Source organism: Buteo buteo, chromosome 7 (assembly GCF_964188355.1).
Source record: "Buteo buteo chromosome 7, bButBut1.hap1.1, whole genome shotgun sequence".
NCBI lineage: Eukaryota > Metazoa > Chordata > Aves > Accipitriformes > Accipitridae > Buteo > Buteo buteo.
In genome coordinates this window covers 19,975,023-19,991,178 of record NC_134177.1, presented here as the reverse complement: position 1 = coordinate 19,991,178, position 16,156 = coordinate 19,975,023, and positions in this window count along the sequence as shown.

Genomic DNA, 16,156 nt, shown 5'->3' with positions numbered 1-16,156 from the left:
TGCTTGAGCAAAGGGGGAAAGGCCCCAAGTGAAGCATCTCTCAGCTGTCTCACACAGATCTTTTCCCACCTATCTGAGATGGTTTACAACTATCCCATATCAGAGCTGGCCTGGATCACAGGCAGCAAAATACCTTAGAGAGGCACAGGATACCTCGGCAATTAGCAAGAAATAATCTCCTGCATTGATCAGGCTGTGACAATATCAGAAGACAGCCTGTATCACCTTTGTTTCCAAAAGCAAGTTCTTGCTCATGTGTACAGTCCCATCAAGGTCGCACCACCTCTGCAGCTCCTAATCTATGACTGAAAAGGTGTGATTGCAATTTTTTTTTCCCTCCAACCTTAGTGGAAAAATACATATCAGATCACTAGAGCATGGTCTTTGCTTGTTTTTGTGGTTATGTCATTCCAGACTGTCCCAGGTTTCATGGATGAAGGCTGTTGATGTGTTAAGAACATTTGTAAATAAACATGGATTACAACAAGTTTTGGCAGATTTGCTCTCATTTGTGCACATACCTTGTTTTGGCAATCGCTGTTGTGTTTTGATTTTCTTTTTTTAATGAGGAAGTAGGAAGTATGCTGGCTGTGTGCACAGTTAGGTCTGACTAAGGAGCCTCTTGTATCAGGGAGCAGAAGCTCAAAGAAGAGAATGGCCAGAGGGAATAAGCCTTGCTCCAAAGATTTAATTGTAGCGTTTCAGGAGATCTCAGCTTGTTTGTCAGTGACAAATGTGTATTGGGTGATTTATAGTAAAGGAGCCATTATTAGCAATTGAAGGGATTTATTGTTTTATGTCCAGTTGCTACTTATTCCAGTCTTCTGTAGGTTATTGAACTTATAATCAAACAGTCAATTTTGGAGTCCATTTACTTCTGGATTAAAAAAATAACTTCCAGAAGCCTCAATATTAAAATCAAACCACAGCTAGTACAAATGTGCTCAAAAACTCTTTTTGCAAGCACCTAACTGTTGCTAGTTGACGAGACCGTGTTTTGTCAAAGCAATTTCCAGTAGTTAACTTAATGCCAGCCCCAGTTTCTGGAACAGAAACACAGGAGAATATTTATAAATAAATTACCCTTAACCTCCATTAAGTACTTGGTAAATTAAGTCCCAGGTTCACAAGGGTATTTAAAGACATAACTCATACTTGCCCAGTTCTCTGAGGGAAATTGAAACAAATGGGAGTTAAGTGCCTATTCTGGATCTGGGCCTAAGTGAAAAGGGCTTAGCTTAATTTGACTTAGAGCTCTGCTTTTCTAGATCCCATACCAATAACAAGATTATATTTTTAGTGGTCATATGCAGAATTTGGCACCATGCCATTATTTACTACTGAAGTTTAGTACTGACCAGTGAAGGAAAAGGCAAGTCATGTTGCCATTGGGACTAGGTTTGTAGAGAGTAAAACTAATTTTTACATTCCGTTTTGGTTTTGCTCAGGCCTGATCATGCAAGGTGCTTGATAGGAGAATTTGCTTCCTCAAAGTCTTCCAGACCACTGTAAGTCTAATAGCCATTAAAATGGGATATAGCCAGGAATATCAAAAATACAAATGGAAGTGATGAAAGTGAGATAGGTGTCAAGGTAATTTCTTTTAGGTAACTAATTTGTTGTGGTTAACAAAAACTAGGGGACATTTTCTTATTTTAATTTCACAGTCTTCTGCAATAGGTACCCTGACCAACAGAATTTGACTTAGTTGATGAAACAGAACCAGTGCCTTGACACCCACAATCCAAGAATGACTGAAAAACTGCCTTAGGAGGGTGGGGAAAGGTTCCCTGATCCAGAACCTTTTCCAAGCAGACTAAAACCAGTGTGGTCACTTCCATGCTACACTTTGCATTGCTATTTATGGATGGCTAGGGCACAACTATCACCACCACCAGTAAAATTTCTTTCTTCAGAGACTGTAGTGCTCTTAACTGATCCCAGACTCAGATGTAAAGTTGTACATATATATAATTGTGATAAGTATGTGTTTGTGTGAAGATGGTGAACTGCCTTTTTTTACCCTTCCTCTTAGTAGTTTTGCTAAACATGCTCTACAAAAGTGGAGCTACAAAGCCAATACCTCCATTTCTGGGAAACAGTGGCATTGTACCCATTTGCTTCAGCTTTTGGACGAACTCATTTCACATAGATTAAATATTAGGACAGATTTGATCTCGCAGTCAAATTTTTGTAGAAGCTGGGTAAAGACAATGGATACACTACTGAAATATAGTCAAAGCAAACTCTGTAGCAACTGAGATCTGCCTTGGATGCCTTCCACAGTTTGCTTTTCATTGTATTAGAACTGATTGATCCCAGAGTACAGATGGATTCCTGAGCTTTAGAGGTTAGTTGCATACCAACATTATCCTGGCATCATATCAGGAAAATAATCAACAATTTAGTTCTTTATATTTATTTCATAGTAGTCTTTTTCCTGGGTTTGAGATAATCCATCTTCCATAGCCTTAATTTCTATTGCTTTGTGACTTATCTGAAAAATCTGATTTTTGCATCTTTATGTACTGCCTGGCTCACAGGAATGAAACTCAATATGAACCACAACAAAGAAAATATAGTTAGGTTTTTCCATGACAAATCTTTATTATAGATGAAACTATTCAGTTCCTCAGGGACTAAGTGAATGTTTGTTCTTGTGCTATATTTATCTTTTATCAAGCTTGGTTTTTTTCTATTATAAACTACTATTCTTATATTGCTGTTAATAAATTGTTTTGAGGGGTACTGGAGGGAAGAGAAAAAGGTGAGGACCTAGTACCATTTTTTTCCCAATGTAAGCCTAAATATTTCTAAATTTATAGAATATAAAGTATTGGCAATTTTAGGTTTTGAATGATTTTACATTCACAGAATACTCAGGATTAAAAATACACTAACTAAAAATGCTGCATTAAGAGAACTTCACTGCATTGTTACGTGCTCAAAAATCAGGAAATGATAGCATTGTTTTGTGTGTAACTTTAAATGTGCTCCCTTTGTTATGTCATGACAATACATCTTTAGATTGTAATAACAGACTGCATTTAGTACTGCTGTTATATCTTATGGCCTTATATCTGACAGCATAAAACACACATCCAAACTAGAAAGTAAGAGTTTTTTGGTTTGGGTTTGGGGTTTTTTTTAATAATAATCTGGCATTTTCATGTTTCGTCTTGAATAGTTTGAAAATTTTCAAAATCCTGGGGAAAAACTTGAGCATGACAAAGGAGCCCTTCCTTGGCAAGGTTGGTTTTCTGGCAGTAAAAGCATCCCCTGGCACCTTACCTCTCAGCTGTTGATCGACACTTACGTCATGGACCTAAAAAATTTTCAAGTATTGTTGCAATCACCCATGCACTTCAGGATAAAAAAATAGGTGCTGTTAGAAAAATATTCAGGAATGATCTTTCAGAATTGTCAGTGTTGTATATGGTACCTGCCATTATAACTCCAGCATTTTCCAAAGTTAGCCACAAAATGTCCAACATAACCATGGTTTCTGCCTGCACTTGGAAATGAAGATGCCTGTGATAAATGGTTGGTAACAGTTTACATATGATTAATTTTACTTCATCTTCTGTTTCTTATGCTATCAAAGGATTTGTAGAGTTATGTTGTGATAAGGCTTGAGCTTTGTGTGTTCAGAGATGACAGATGTTTAAGGCATTATGGGTATTCTGGGCCAGATCTTCGTGGTTATGTTTTCTGTCTCTTGTATAGCTCAAAGGGCAGTCATGGTGTGAAAAAATTCTTTAAGTCACTTCACCACTTTGGTCCAGGGAAAGATGCTGTGTTTAAATTGCCTTTAAACTCTGGCCATTAATGCTGCTACATTGCTGTTCCAGCAGAGCGTCATGGGCTTCTTTCCTTTCTTGTGGCTACATGCATGTTAGCTGCCAGGAGTCCCTTGGAAAGCACCTACATCCACCTGCTTAGAGCAACTTTACTTAACCACAAAAAGTCTACCCATATTCACAGTAAGATTTCACTATGCAGTGAGAACAAGCTACTAAATAAATAAACCTGGCTTGTTCATTTACACAGGCTGTACATAACTCCCTCTTTTGCTGAGCACAGATCAGAAGGAAGTCACCTAAAACCCGTGAAAACAAGACTATGAAGTAAAATAAAATAGACTTGGGACAGGTCTTACACAGTACAAAATACACCTTTTTACTATGCACCCTTGGGGGCTGCACTAAATATGTTAAATTTATGTGGTGTTTTTATGAGCTGAGAGCAGAGTCTGCTGGATTTTTTGTCTCTGATCATTAAAGACTGTATCATAACTGAACTTCCACTTTTAATAAGATCCGCTATTATTACTCCAGAGATGTGAGAGCCAAATAATTGCTTTTATCATACGGTTCTTTCTTTAAAATAAATATTTGGTTTGATGTGCCTGTTTTCTTTTGCCTGACTAATCTCACCAACTGTATAACATCTTCTCCCATGATAAACCAATTGGTGCCAAATAGTAAATGAGGGGATGCTGAGTTTTGGGACAGAATGCATTCAGTGACTGCTAAAGATTTTATTGCTGGGAAGAGAGAAATTGCTATTCACGAAAGAAAATCAGGGTCTTAATTCATGGGTGGTACATGCAATGAAAACCTGGCAAGTCTACAGGGCCATACTTGCCACATCCCTGATGTTCAAAGCTGGCATGTTTATAGCATGTGATGACAGAAGCAGGGGGAGTAACAGGGTCTACTGGATTTGCAAGCCAGCATGCGATATCTGTGCAGTATTGGTGAGCAGAAGACAATGAAATATGATCTTGTTATAGTGAGTTTATTTGGCAGACTTTCTCCCTCTCCACCTTTCTCCAACCCATTTCACACTCTCCCTCGACCTTGTCTTAATCTCTTATTTCTCCCAGTCTTTGATCTCTTGTATCCATTCTTTCTTCCTATATGAATAGTCAGTCAGTCAAATGGATAATCTGTTATAGACAGATAATAATTTCTCAATGAGACCCTAGAATTGGGAAGCTGAGGTGTGTAGCAAGCAACCTACTGTCCAGAATACCCTCTGATCAAGATGTGAGAGAGGCTAACAACTGCTGAAATATACATTGCTGCATTTGCTTTTACTGTGTTTAGACACTCTTTCTTCTCACATGCATTTTCTTGGCTAGTCCCTAGTTTCCAAAGAACTTCCTGTATGGTTTCAAGCTGTGGGGATAGACATGGTCTCCTTCCATGGGATGGCTCTGCAGAAGCCAAACCATGTCCAATCACTCTCCAAACAGTGTGGTGGGAGCAGGCTTTCTGAAGGAAAAGTCAACGGTGGCAAAATGGAATGACTCAGCCATAGTTTTAACCACTAAGGATCATGTAGCAACATTTTTTTCAGACAAGAAAAATGCTAGAGAGTAAATCAGATGAGTTTTTAAACCACATAGCAGAATTAAAGTGGTGGTTATGATACAAGCTGTTTTACCATCCTAGCAATTTTCCAGTGGTCTCAACTATAATTTTAGTAAATCCAGCTGTGGTGTGTAGTAAAAAAAAGAAGTTTGGGGTGGGGGGTGGGGGTTTTTTTTTAGTTTTTGTTTTCTTTAATTGACTGCGTTTTCACATACTGTAAAAGGTCAGGGTGAATGGGAAAGGTTGATTCATTTCTCTCATCTCTACCTCCCTCTTTAAAAGCTGTATTTTATTGCTATTTTGGCCTGAAGTTGGCAATTTATTTGTAACAATCTGTATCTAAATCAGCCTTACCCCAACATACAGAGGCAGGACTGGCATCTTTGAACTAGAGACATAAAAGTAGCAAGGTTGTTCTTTTATAATCCCAGAGCATACTTTTTACAAGTCTTCTCTCTAATTGTGGTGAACATGATGGTCACCTTCCCTTCAAAGTACTCTTACAGGGCACACATCTTTTTATTTCTGGCTGGGAAATGAGAGAGATGGCCTGGCAGTGAGCAGCATTGCTGGAACTCACGCGTTCCTGCCAGCAGTGGCTCCCAGTTGTTTATAAGACCATTTCTGAAGCCATGATAGTCTAAGATTATAAAGGAGGCAAGATCTGTGGGCAGAGTTAATAGTTTTTATTAGATTGATAGTCTTGGAAAAAAACAGGCTTTCAGGCACTCAGCCTGTCTTCATGTCTGAAATTGTGTTCTGCACAGCCTGCCATGGGCTGATGGGCTGAGTGCCTGCAAGCTACTTTGGTTTTTTTCCAGCTTTTTTTCTGTTCTTCTGGTCAAGGCTATTACCTCTTCCTACAAATGCTGACTCGACTATCAGATAATGCTGAGCCTTCAGCAGGTGGCAGAAACCAAACTAGTCTGGACTACTTCATCACAAACCTGAGGTGGAACAAGTCAGAGGTGGCCCATACTGAAATGGATGTGAGTGTGTATTTCTGTTCATCCGAGTAAGTCCAGGATCTATTTCTCACTGTATGCTCTGCCTATGACAATGACCCTGCAGGGTGACAGAAAATGAAATTCAAAGATGTCATTAGGCAATATGAACCTAGAGAGGTTTGCTAACACAATCCTTAGCTGCCTGCATACTTTTTACACATTCCCCCCCCCCCCCCCCCGCCTTCCTAGACACTGGACATTGTTCTACAGCAGGTCCTTTAGGTCACAATGATGAAGAGTGTTACAGGAGTAATGACTTGAGCATCCTTCTTTAAAGCTCCTAACAGATTAATCAACACCTACTAGAAACAATATGCATATTGCTGTGACTTCTTAACTTCTGTGTATGAATATATGAATATCAAAACCACTTGACAAGTGCAGACAGTATCATTTTTATTGCCTATTCTTACTCTAATTTTTTTCCCATATGATTTTTTTTCTGAACAACAAAATATAATTAAATTAAATTATATTGCTAATGCCTCTAATTTGGCTTTGCAGCAACCTTGTAGTGGCAGTTGCCAGGTGTTTCTGCTCATGGTCAGCCTGGTCAGCTGCTCCTCACTCTGGTATATAACCCTTAGGAGACGAGAAGGAAGTTGCCTGGAAGGTATTAGTTTCCTGGGTTCTTGTTTGTGCTTGTTAAAAGGCCTCTCACTAATTATCAAGAGTCATGCTATCCTGTTGAATTAGTTGTGCACCTGTAAAACATTCTGCTAGATAAAACAGATTCTCTCAAGTATAACTGAATGTATCAGTGTCAAAGTCAGTGCTGTCTGTGATGGGGTGAAAAAATTTACATCATGTGCAACATTTATTTAAGTGCATCCACAGCTTGTCAATAAATTAACTGCACCCAGGTGTGATAAAAGTGCCAATCTCAGCAGCTGGGTCTCCCTTGGAAACTTGGAGCTAGTCCTGTTAAGGGCGATGAGGCTCAGCTGTTCTGGGAGTGTTGCTTTTGCTCAGTCATGTGCACAGAAGAAGCTGTGGGAATGTATGAAGTTGCTTTTGGCTTGGTGTAAGAGTGCAGTCAATATGGGTGCCTTGGAGGTGAGGAGGTCTATGAGAGAAGCCTGGGAAAGGGTTGCGGTTTAACTTAGAAGGGTGATATTACAGAGGTGCTTCTCCCTAATGTGATAAGTTAAAAATCTCCTGCTGCATTGCTAAGAAAGTCTTCCTTCCTCTTTTTAGGGAGGACAGCAGATGAGGACTGAGAACGAAGTCACTTTTACCAGAATGAGGGAGAGTTGCCACAGTACCTGCAAAACTGAGAGTGAAGGTAAGTTAGAGGTTCTTTAAAGTGGTTCACTTTAGGCCCTCGAGATTCCTATCCAAAAAGCCAGTATTGTATATAAATGTACTTTGGATTTGGTGTTCATTGGGGGCCATTTGCAATCATCTTCTTGATATCTTTTTCTCAGAATATCAGTGATATATTGAAGTCTCCTAGGGAAACAGTTTTTATTACTATTGCCTGCACTTCTTGGAAGGACCCAGCCTATTTTTATTTTTCCTGCACCTTTCTGGTTGCTTCTCATTTATTTAGGCCCTTCCATACTCAATTCAGAATGCAAAGGACTCTGAAGCTGTATGTTTTCAGCTAAGGTGTGTCCATTTAACAATACATACCACAGATTTAAGAGAAAATTCAGGAAATTCCTGTGCTTGAAAGAAGGGGGGGGAAGTAGTGGTGAAAACCAAACTTATTCTGTGGAGTGTTCTGATAGTCATTCAAAAATAAGAGCATCTCTAAAATCTTAAGCTTATGTGTCATTAACAGAAATAAGCTCTGAAAAGTAAGGTCTCTAACTGAACCTTCATTATCTAACCATATGAGTATGACACGGTAATTCAGAAAACTGGTGTTCTTATTCATTTGATGTAGTTGAAGTGAATGACTAATGTTACAGCTGTTTATACCATCAGTGATCTCTCAGCTGTGTGGGTTTTTCCATGGTTCCTTTCATCAAGACTTAATCTGTGATTTATAACTCATAGTAATGAGTCAGAATTTTGGTGGTTTCCACATTGCATCTGGAGGAAGTATTACTTTGTGAGCTAAAATCTTAGTTATTTACAGCATTAGTAAATTCTAAAAGTAACTTAATAATTTTATCCAGTTTAGCATAGGACTGGGACTATCTAGTTGCTTCCAAGTAGCTTCTCATAGTACACATTAATAAGAGGCAAACTCTTTTGTTAAAAAGAAATTTTACAGAAATTTGAAAGATTTTTTTTTGTTATGTCAAACTTTACATTGCTTTGTTTTGTTCATTCTAGCTTTATAGGAGGACTTGATTTTTTTTATAAGTTTCTATAATTTTTTGCAATTTTTCTAAAAAAATTAAATGTTATGTAATTTAAGGGGTGGGGGTTTTTTTTCACCGCTTGATGTAATTTTTATGGGTCTTGTTTTTAAGCTTTGGGTTAAAGTAATCAAACTTTACAAAAGTCCTCATTGCAAAATCAGAGCATCTAGTAGTTTTCATGCTGTAAGTATCAGTGCAACTTGCACTGAAGGACCTCTAGATAAAGACATGGTTCAGTCTGCTTATGTTCCTGGGCTGCATATCAGTCTAACAGGCAGGAAAAATGAATCCACTTCCTGTCTCCGCCAGTGACTCACTTTGCTGCCTCTGCTTTTCAATTTCCCATATGAATGAAATGAAATGGTAAGAATGACACTTTGCCCTGCTTTGTAAAATGTCTCAGATATCTGACTGTAAGTCTTCCGTAAGAGCTGAAAGTACTTTCTAATGCTCAATGTGTATGGGCATAAGAACCAGCCACTGGTAGTAAAAATAGCTGAATTCCGTAGGATGTAACGCATGGAAACTCAAGAGTCACACTCTTATGTTTTACTGTCACCTGGTAAAACTTCCACACAAATCTGAAGAAGTGATGACTGAATTAACTTCCATTTCAAAACTCCTCAGTATTTCTGGAGAAGACACAAGTTCATTGAGATCCCCACAGCAAAAGAAGCCTGAAACCACAGAAGTGACAAATGTACAGGCATTATCAGCACAAAATAATTGACTTGAAAGAGATTAATAGAACAAATAGGTAGGATTGAGAACTCTAATATTAGGTCATTTTGAAGGAAGTACTCAAATAACAGATTTGCTCTTTCTAATGAGTGCAGGCCACTTCCAGTCACCAGGACAAGATTGTACTGATGTGTTTGGCCCTTTTATTTTAAAACATGTGTGGAGACTGCCAAATGTTGGGCTTGATGTGACCACATACTTTTTTTTTTTTTGGTGCATGAATGAATAATAGAATAGGAAATGTGAATGTTAAGCCAAGTTCAAAACTACAGCAGAGAAATTCACCATATAGCAGAAAGATAATACAAATGAGATCTCCAACACCTAAAGCATTGGCTGGTAAACACAGTTCCTAGTGCTATACTGCTCCGCAGTAACTTTATGCTTATGTTTCTTCACCTGGAGCAGAGAGGGCCAGAACAATGGAGGAAGACTAGGTCTCTTTTGTACTGATCTCTTACAGGTTCACCTAGATGTCTAATGGGCTGCCAGTAGCACTGCTGAAACTGTATTTCAGAAAGGCAGAGGCACGTGCTGGAGCAAGTCTTTGCCCTATATATTTCCCAGTCCCCTGTACACCGGGATATTCTTTAGCAGAAAGCCAAAATCTGTGATAGTTGTGCAATGCATTAAATACGAAGAAATGCCTTGCCAAGTCTGGTGCCTGAGGCATGGGTTTCATCAAATGTATCATCTTCTCAGTGTGCCTAGCTTCTAATTGTTAATGCTAGTAATTAAGTCACTCAGATTTTTAATGAGAGCCTTGAACTTGGTTGCCCTGGATCTTGATCTAGTATTGCTTCAGTCAGAACAGAAATCCCCTAACACCGTTTGCTTTAGTGTTCACCTTATCAATAAAAGAAGCAACCATCTTGGGTGGCCATGAATTTGAAATGTGATACTATGTTAAGGCTGTAAAGTAGGCAATAAAACAACATGACTCAATGCATATTAGGAGTTTGGACAGCCAAAGCATGCAGAAAAAGTATGTCACATCTCTGTCAAATAACTTTGGATTGTCCTAAGTGATTCTCTAGTGCTGGGTGTTTGGGTTTTTTCCCCCCAAATGCAATACAGTCACCTTGCATCCTGAAATCTCTGTTACAAAAAGTAAGGAGCAGCTCAGCATCAAACAGTTGCTGTTAATCAGACAGCATAAATGTTTTATAAATTTTTAGTTCAACTTTTCTCTGCGCTTGTATGAGATGAAAACCTCCTGTGTCCATGAGGTATACATACAACTAATTTTTCAGAAGTAGTCACTGAGCCTCGCACACTGTAGTTGGGCACAGTAATGGGCTTGGCCTAGGCAGAGAAAGGAAGGCCAAAGGAAGGCTTTCTAAATGTTCAATACTCCCCCCCCCCCCTTTTTTTTTTTTATTTTTAAAAAGCCACTTCGGCTGGAATAGATACACACATATATATACATAAACAAATGCATGTATATGCACACACGATGCATAATCAGTTCAAGAGAAAGCAGTGAGCTCCACAATAGAGCCAGGGAGAAGAAAAAGTGGAAAGTAGGGTACGCAAATCTGTGGCGATTTGAGAAGTGACTGCTTTCTTCAGTTTCCTGGGAGACATCTTGACATAGAAACAGAAGAGATCCTGGCTCAAGCTAAGGAATGGGTTAGTGGGTGCTGTTTGGAGTGCTTGTTCCCATGCATAAACTTTCAGAAGTTTTGGGGCTTATTTAACTGTCTACCACTTCTAAACAGCATCAAGTAGAACTAATTACTTGTTTATGTTTATTTATTTTCCAACAATACAGACCTTACTGGCAAACAATTTCTTCTGAAAACTGACTTTGTAAGTGTGGGTAGAAAATGTCAAAAGTTTGTGGTTTGGTTGTTAGGGGGATTTTTTAGGGTTCTGGGAACTGAAATACAGTCTAAAGCTAAAAATGACACGCCCAAATATGAAGCTTAGATAAAATCAGACATTCTAAAAATACTTGAAGTTGGACTCACTTCTGTTAAGTAAAAGGTAGTTACAAGAAGCTCTTGTGTTTGATAACAAATTGAATCCTGACTTCAGTTGTGTCCAGTATTAGGCTTGGGGCAATATCACTTAATCCTGATAAAGTAAAAATGCAAAAAACTTTTTCTGTACTGAGTTGTGAAAGAAACAAAGAAAATTATAATGACACTGAAAAAAATCAGGCTTCACCATAGATGAAGGCAGTAGGTTAAGCAGCAACTATTAATGCTGAATGTTTTTAAATCCAGGACCAGGTATTTTTCATCCTGTCAGTGGGAATTACATACCAAGATATCCATATGCATCTTTAATTGCTTACATGTTTTTAATTACTCTAATGTTATAAAGCTATTCTATTTAAGTAATTTGTCCTAGTTTCATGAGGACACAGGGTTGTGATGGTTTGGTCACTAAGCATCTACGTAGTAAGAAAGAAACAATCTTCTTGGAGGTGTAGAATTGATGTGGCCCCTTTTGGTATGAAATTTCAGAAAGGTTTCTTAAATATAAGAACAAGTGCAGAGAACTACAAAATTAATTAGAGTACAAGTACATACTGTATGTTGAAAGATGTCTGCTTGGTCTATTAACTTTTCCAAGTGAAGGTTAAGATGTGACTTATAGTAGTCAAGTGTCTGTAGTGAAAAATAATAGATAGCTCTTATATTCAGTTGGAAAAGGTATAGAGAAATCCAATAGCAAAAAGTGAAGCTATGTAAATTCAGACTATAGATAAGGCAGTCTCTTATCAGTAAAGGTTATTCATCACTGGAACAACTTAACTAGACATGTAATGGTTTCACCTCCACTTACAGTACTTAAGGTATGACTGAAGATCTTTCTGAAAGAGATGCCATAACTCAAACACAAATTATGGTCTTGAAGCATAAATTATTGGGGGAGGTTCATTGGCCTGTGTTATGCAGGAGGTCAGACTATACTATCATAAAGGTCCCTTTTGGCCTTACTATCTTTGACTAAGTAGCTGCCAGCATGATTACGTGGAGGTATAAATCTGTCTTGGATGAATATCCCTATTGAGCTTGATGAATTTTGTATATATGTTTTATGGATCAGACAAACAAAATGGTGTCCATGAGCACTTGACCAGCACTGCATGTAGGAAAAACTTAGTCTTGTGGATTTTCTAAACCCCTCCTGTAGTCAATCCCAATTCCTCAGAACAGTAATGGTAGGAAAATATCTCTGTCAGCCTTGTTTGTTTAATTCCCCTGAACTACATAGTGAAATCCTAGTGAGGCTGCTGGCATATTTACAGCTATCTGTGAAACTATTGCAGGCTGATGGAATCTGAAGGACAGCTTACCGTATCTGTAAAAACACCAGATGTTATATGCAGGCAAATGTAATGAATTAATTGACATCGGTTACAACTGATTGTTGGTGTAATAGCCCCGATTTGAAGATACTTTAAAAATGGGTAATGCATAAATATCCTTACTGAAATCAGTTGGGCTATTCGCATTGTCTAGGAACTTCCAGGAGCCTTGTTTCTTATCCTATCTAAAGAACTTAAAGATCAGACCTTATATAAGCTTGTACAGATTTGCATCCCCTTGCCATATGTTTAACAGCCTATGTCATCAGACTTCTAACACTAGTACAAAAAATTCCAATACTAGTGGTGATGCTTCTGAAATCAGGGCTCAACTGTATCTGTAATCTATTGTAAACAAGGAGTACAAAGAATACTGCCTCTTAATGCACAATAGAGCAACAGATTTCACCAGCTAAAGATAAAGAGGTCTCTTTAGTGAAAGAATTGTTGGCCTTCAGTGTGACTTTTTAAAAAAGGATCTCGGAGGACGTTGTGTTCTCTTCCAAGGTCAAACTGACATGAACAAAAAAAGTCTAGATGAGTTACAGAAAAAAACCTATTGTGCTTTCTGTACAGACTCCTTAAAGGAGCATGCCAGGTTTGACATCATGGAATTGAAAACAAAATCTGACTCTTACTAACTGTAATTAAAATGTTATTTGTGTCAGCTAAGTACATAATGCCCTTAAAAGATCATTATCTTGGGATCTGTCAGGTTGAACTGTCTCTGTAGCAAAACCTGAGAGCATATTTCAAAACTTATTAGAACCCACTGAAAACCTAATAAATCCTAGCATATCCAACATATCCTGATAGTCAAATTACACTTAAAACAGGTATTTATTTCTCTAAAATTATTATAGTCTATCCAGCAGGAGTAGTATGCTCTGGTTTAATTTGTGACTACCTTAACTCTGTATTTGATATCTACATGTAGGATGGTCATACAGGCTACAGAACAGTCTTATTTTAGTGTGTTTCTCTAAGGGTGGATTTAAACAAACTTACCAAGAAAGCTAGTGTGGCCCCAGCTGTTCCCCCTCAGCAGGGTGATGTGAGTTCTGTGGACCCTGGCAGGGTTTGCTCCCTTTTCTTTGTGGTGCCTGCAAGATGGAACCCAGTGTTGCGAAAGCAGAGACAGCAGCAGTTGCCATTCCCAAGGACGTGCTGTGAGCCTTTCTGCTGCATCATGTGTATAGCATGTACAGTCCTTGATACCTCAGGGCATGGCTGGGGACAAACAAGGTTCAGAGGTGGATAGGGCCTGCTTTTTGGGTCTAGGACTGCCTTGGCTGCTGGACATCGGCACAGCCTGGATGAGTCCCTGCCAATGATTGCATTGTGCTCGGATTATGTTTCTTGACAGGAGAGAGAAACCTGGAGAAATCCAGATGGGCAGCACCAGTAACACCACAGGTGTGATGAGGTATGATAGTGCTTGACAACTGCATCATGCCTGTCGGTACTCAAGGGTGCATTTGAGCTGTTCTTGTCCTGACTGCTGCAGGTGTGAGTAGCTTCTAACATGGTTCCCATTGTTACTTGGCTTGGTTTTATAAACAAGGGTAAAATTATTCAGTCCTAAATAATTCCTGGTTCTTCAGGCTGATCTGTAATCTGGAGCTAATCTCAATCAAAGCTGAGACCAATTTATATCTATTTAAGGCTAATTCTAAGTGCATTCCTAGCACAATTTTCTTTCACTTCCTTCAAGAACCACTGTGAAATTGTCTGTAACTAATTTAAAAGCAATAACTGCATTGCTAGATGGTGTTCAAATGTTCTTGAAAAGCTTGGGAACAGAGACCAATTCCTGCTGCAACGTTAGAACATTGGCCAGGGCTTTTTATTGAAAAACACAGTGTATTCTTGGACTGGACTGTGGCATGCTCATTTATTTCATGATGGAACGTGGCATTTGAGAATGGAGACCAGTGCTGCAAAAGACAGGTTTCCTAATTAACCCTCGTCTCTAAACCCTACAGTAGGATCCTAGTCACAGCTTGTGGCAGCACTCTAATGTGTGGTTTTGGCATGCTAAAGTTGTCTATGGGAACAGTCAGAAAAGTAGTTTTACTCTGGATGAGCCCTTTTGCTGTAGGAAGGAAATGATCTGTAAGTATCAAGTCAATAAGAAGAACTTACAGGTGGTTTTATGTTCTTAAAGTATTCTCAGCGCACTTTTGAAGTTTTCAGTGAAAACTTTTTTAATAATGTACAGTCTCTTTCTTATTTTCTTTTAAAATCCTGGTTAAGCATTGCAAGAATTGTAACAAGTTAAAGGATTGAAATTGTATTTGAAAAGCTGGCTAATGGGGATTTGATGTCTTTTCTTGTAACTAAAATAGTTACCTGCAGATAGTGACAAGTGTTCAGAAATGCAAACCAGATTGAGGCAAATAAAGCATCATTGTGGAATTTGAGGTAAATAGAATGACATTTGGCATAAATGAGCTATTTCTAGAAAAAGCAATTATTCAGCTTCTCTTTTTCTAATAACTTTTTATTAAACTCATTCTTATACATGGAAATAATCTTTGCATAGTATATAATCATTCTCAGAAGAGATTATATCACAAGCATATTTAATAATGCTTATTGTTGCATTACACATTTGGAGGACAAATGGTCCTTTGTAATGAGTTTCCACAACATCTAGGGCAGCAAGACAGGGCAGATTTGCAATGTTAAAGTGAGCGAAGGTGAAAGACATAATTAAACAAAAAATTACTTGATCAGTGAGTATATGATCCTTGGTACCACACTTAATTATGTTCATGATCGCTTCCTTTACCTGTTTTATGGAGACGTGGTGGGGAGGAACAATTACATTTTCTCTTCCAAAATGGTTGTCAAACAGGTAATCATATTACCTCTTGTCACTGACAAACTTCTGCCATAATGGGGCTCAGTGCCCACTTTAAAGAAACAAACCAAATGCATGGGTTAGTTTAGCAGCTTGAAAGATAAAGCTCCTGACAAAATAAGGACTGAAATGAAATGTAATGGAATCTAGTTTAAGAAACAATCTGTACAAACAGACTTACAGCCACTGAAGCCAAGGGCAGCATATCAGTTTTATCTCTGCAGAAAGATCAGGCAGCTAGTCTTTAGATGCAAAAGGTTAATTCTGCATTACTGTGGTTATGTAGAAATTTGAGAATAAGATAAAGATTTGGGCTGCCAATTTAAACAGAGCAGACATCCAAAAGATGTCATTGTTACTTTAAGTTATTTACTACCTTTTTAAAATAGTTCAATGCTTTGCTTGATGACTGAGAAGGAATGTTCCCACTTAGCATCTATACCCATGTGTACAATTTATCTTTAGTTTAATGTTGAGAGGAATAAATCTTCTCATTTGAAAGCTTCAATGTAAATTAAGCTAAAAAT